The following is a 4,673-nucleotide window of genomic DNA, read 5'->3' on the forward strand; positions in this document are numbered from 1 at the left end:
AATGCATTCTTTACCTTTTGTGCCCCATTAGTCTACAGCTAAGAGGATGGTGAGTGGATTTGCTCTCCATTAAGCACATGTCAAATCTAAGAAATTTTAAGGATCAACAATTTAATGTAAGAGATTTTTCTAAAGGCACACTTGCCTACCCTGGGTTCTCACTAACTCTCATCACCCTAAATTCCTTTCTGTATTGGGAGTGTACAATCATGTAAGTCTCCATAGAGTCAGGCTATGATGATCTATGATTTTGGCTAACAGAAGTCTGCATTCAGCAAATCATCCCCAAAGAATGCCAAGGTTTCATAATAATGGTATGAAGGGGAGGTCTGACATACTTTGACTTCACAAAGCTTACAGTCATAGGGTTGATTCTGACTCATAGCAACCTTTAGGACAGGGTAGAAATGCCCCTGTGGATTTCAGAGGCTATCACTTCTTACAAGAGTAAAAAGCTTCATCTTTCTTCCAAGGTGTGGTTGGTAGATTAAAAATGGCTAACCTTTCAGTTAGCAGCCAGTTACGTAACTCACTACCCCACAACTTGACAAGCAGGTGAGAAATTCAAACTCCAAATCAGCCCAAAGCCAATTCCTAAGAAGCAGAGCTCAGATATGCTGCCTTCTGCACCACTTCTGAAACCATCTTTCCTTGCCAACAAACTTTACTTCTCTGCTGGGCTCAACAATCCTTGCAATGGCCACATGGAACTCACAGATCATACTCGTGATTATGGAGTTTACTAGGAAAGTTAACAGGTTATAATTCAGGATAAGAAAAATGGCAGATTCCGTTCTTCAGTCAGGCCTGAAGACTATAAAAAGTTTGAGTCTCCTTACTCTCATGTTTTTCAATATATTTACACAATCATTTATACAATGTATAAAGAGGTTCAAATTTATTTCATACAGCCAAATGCACTTCGCCTGGTCCTTGACTTATCAGCCATGTGGTCCATCGATCTCTTCTTTGCTAAAAAAATATTTCAATGTTCAATAAACTCCAAAAGCACATGGTATGAATAGATGAAGTATTGCATTGGTAAAATACTGAGACCTCTTTAAATAATTAAAGATGAAGGTGTCCCTTGGAGACCTCATGTGTGCCCTATGCATGCCATGGTATTTTCAATCATTGCATATGCAGTGAAAGCTGGACAAATGAATAAGGAAGACCAGAAAAAGAAAACAATGTTCTTGAATTAAGGTGTTGGTGAAATATATTGAAATTACCACGGACTGCCTGGCATGAAAGCACCTAACGCTTGTCTTGAAGTAAATAACGGCCAGAGCATTCCTTAAAAAGTAGATGGGTAAGACCTCATTCCATGTTCTTTGAACATGTTCTCGGGATGACTAGTCTCTGGGAAAGGACAGCAGGCTTGGTAGAGAGTCAAAAAGGAAAGAAAACCTTACTAAGATGGATCGCCCCAGTGAGCGACACGCAGTCTGAACAGTGCCCTCAAGGAACGGTTGTGAAGCTTGTGCAGCACCTCGCAGTGCTGCCTTCTGTACACAGCGTAGCTGTGAGTTGGAGCCGACTGGATGACAACAGCCCCACAAGCGTACCACGTACCTTCACGTACAGTATTCATGGGTTATCCTTTCACCTTGGTGGACCCCAAAAACCTCACATGGATATAGTCAAGCCCCTGTCATTTGGCAATTATTACAATGGTAATATTTCCGATGGTGTCAGGAACTGAGACACCACTCCTCTATCCGTCTCCAGGCGGTCGGCCACATGCAGAGACGCCCACATAGGAGTACCCGGCGTGAAGACTGTTACCCATGCCACACCATGCTTCCAGACAAAATGTCATTTATTTGTCATTAGAAATAAATATTTCACAATACATAATTACATATTATTTTTGTGATTAATCACTATGTTGTAATTATGTTCAATTTGTAACAATGAAAATACATTCTTTATATCAGATATGTACATGATGATTCATAACAGTACCAAAATTACAGTTATGAAGTAGCAACAAAAATAATTCTATGGTTGGGAGACACCACCACACGCGGAACGGTATTTAAGGGTCATGGCATTAGGAAGGTTGAGAACCACTGGTCTAAAGTATCTAACACATGTGGAAAATTTGGCATTGTTTTCATTGAAGTTTATGCATGACATTAAGAATGATTGTTTTTGGGTGAAGATAGTGATGACTCCGTTCGTTTCTAAAGTTCTGAGGACTGTGCCTTACTGAAGCCATCTGGATTCCAGTGTAGGGAGATGCTAATGGTCGTTGGTTGAAAGACAATTGTTTTCTTCTTTTAGGTTTTAATTTTGAATGTGAACACTTACCTATATAATGATTTAGATATATTTCTTCAGAGTTATACGCCTGCAGTGCTCATGGTCTTTAGATTACATCCATTTGCATTCATTGTTTTTTCTTGGAATCTATTGCATTTCTAAACCTTGACCATGTAAGCACAGAATTTTACTACCAGAATTAAAGTATATTAAATTTCTTTTCACTCCTAGGTTTGAACTCATCCCTGTGGTTCAATTTTGAGCCAGAAAATATTAGTCTATATTGTAAATTTAAAAAAAAGCACCAGAGAAGTACACACTGCATAAAACAAACAACCTACAAGACTAAAAGGGCAACATTTGTTCAGACAAAATTCAGAAAGCAGGAAGTACAAGACTGAAGGACGAATAGAAACATTAAACACAGGAAGCAGAAACAGTGCTCTTACATTGTGGGGATTACAACCAGAGTCAGAGCAAATGAGAACTTTTATTCAAATGACTATAAAAAGTTTGAGTCTCTTTACTCTCATGTTTTTCAATATATTTACACAAGCATTTTTTATACAATGTATAAAGTGGTTCAAATTTATTTTAGATCATGCCTTGCTGTTTAGTCACTAAAAACAAAACAAAACAAACAACAAAAATTGACTGCCACTGAGTTGTATCCAACTCATAATGACTTTATAGCTGACTCCAATTCATGACTTTATGGGGCAACATAGAACTACTCCTGCGGTTTTCTGAAGGTGTAAATCTTTTTTGTTTGTTTGTTTTTGTTTATTTTATTTTTTTTCTTTTCTTCTCTTTTTTTTAATCATTTTTAATCGTTTTATTAGGGGCTCATATGACTCTTATCACAATCCATACATACATAAATTGTGTAAAGCACATTTCTACATTCATTGCCCTCATCATTTTCAAAACATTTGCTCTCCACTTAAGCCCCCGGCATCAGGTCCTCATTTTTTCCCCTCCCTCCCTACTCCCCTCTCCCTCATGAGCCCTTGATAATTTATAAATTGTTTATTTTGTCATATCTTGCCCTGTCTGACGCCTCCCTTCACCCACTTTTCTGTTGTCTGTTCCCAGGGAGGAGGTCACATATGGATCCTTGTAATCGGTGTAAATCTTTATGGGAGTAGAAAGTCTAATCTTTCCCTTCCAGATTGGCTGGCCATTTTGAATGGCTGAACCTTAGGATTAGCAACCAAATTTGTAACCCTATATACTACCATGACTCCTCTATATCTCTGTAATGTATTATGAGCAATTGTTTCTAAAATACTATCTTTATGAGACGGACTTTCATGTATCAGTACATTTCCTAGCACTTTTTTTGTGTGATAATTCAGCACCAAATAAAGTTAGTATGTATTTCTTTTTTAACTATATTTTTCATATAATCCTTAGCTAGTAGAATATTGACTTGATACAATTTCTGAATAGTATCCTACATTTTCTTGACATAAATAGAGTATCCTGATAAGTTTTCAATAGATTTCTTTCTATATATCTGCACATGTGTTGCTTTCTACCTACCTGCACATCTTACATACTGTCATGCAATGTATTTTCTACAGCAAAAATTCTATAGATATCAAAAATATGGCTTCCAGCTTGGAAGCATTCAGATTATCACTGTTTTATCTCAAACTGTGTTATTCATGTGAGCTAAAAGGAGGATGCTTAGATAGTAGGGAACTACATTGATCTCTAGTACTGAATCACAGTATTATTGTTCGATAGAACTCACAATATTTAAATAACAAGAGTGCTGATGCAAAAGCAAACATTAGGTGTTATGGTGAGGGTAAAATGCAATGAGCCTTTTGGGATTTCTCTATGAGATCATTTTAGAATAGTAAATTCTCTTTGGAGAATTTAAAATTAGCAGCTTTATGCTCTTATATTTGATTGTGGAAGACTGTGTTTTCAGTTGCCTTATGCATGTGAAAATTGGGAATTGAATAAGGGAGCCTGAAGAAGATTTTATGTGTTTGAATTGTGGTCTTGGAGAAGAGTATTGAAAGTACCATGGATTGCGAAAAGGACAAACGTGTTTCTTGGAAGAACTAGAGACAGAGTGAACCTGAGAAGCAAGGTTGATGAGACTTCATCGTACACACTTTGGGCATGTTATCAGGAGAGACAAGTCCTTCGACAAAGACATCATGCTTGGTGTGATAGTTAGGTTTATTTTGGCAACTAGGCCTCCATAGGAACATGTGAGCAGAGTTTAATCAGGTAGCAGCTTGATTGGAAGACAACCAAGATAAACACTTTCCAAGGACAATATTCCATCTCTCTTTCTTCCTGGTGATTGGACCAGAGTGCTGCTGCTTGAGCTAGTTCTTTGCCTCAACCATGTGCTGCACAACCTGGGCTGAGCCAACCCATGG

This window comes from Echinops telfairi, unplaced genomic scaffold (genome assembly GCF_000313985.2).
Source record: "Echinops telfairi isolate 266 unplaced genomic scaffold, ASM31398v2 ScPeMD7_3533;HRSCAF=4204_1, whole genome shotgun sequence".
Lineage (NCBI taxonomy): Eukaryota > Metazoa > Chordata > Mammalia > Afrosoricida > Tenrecidae > Echinops > Echinops telfairi.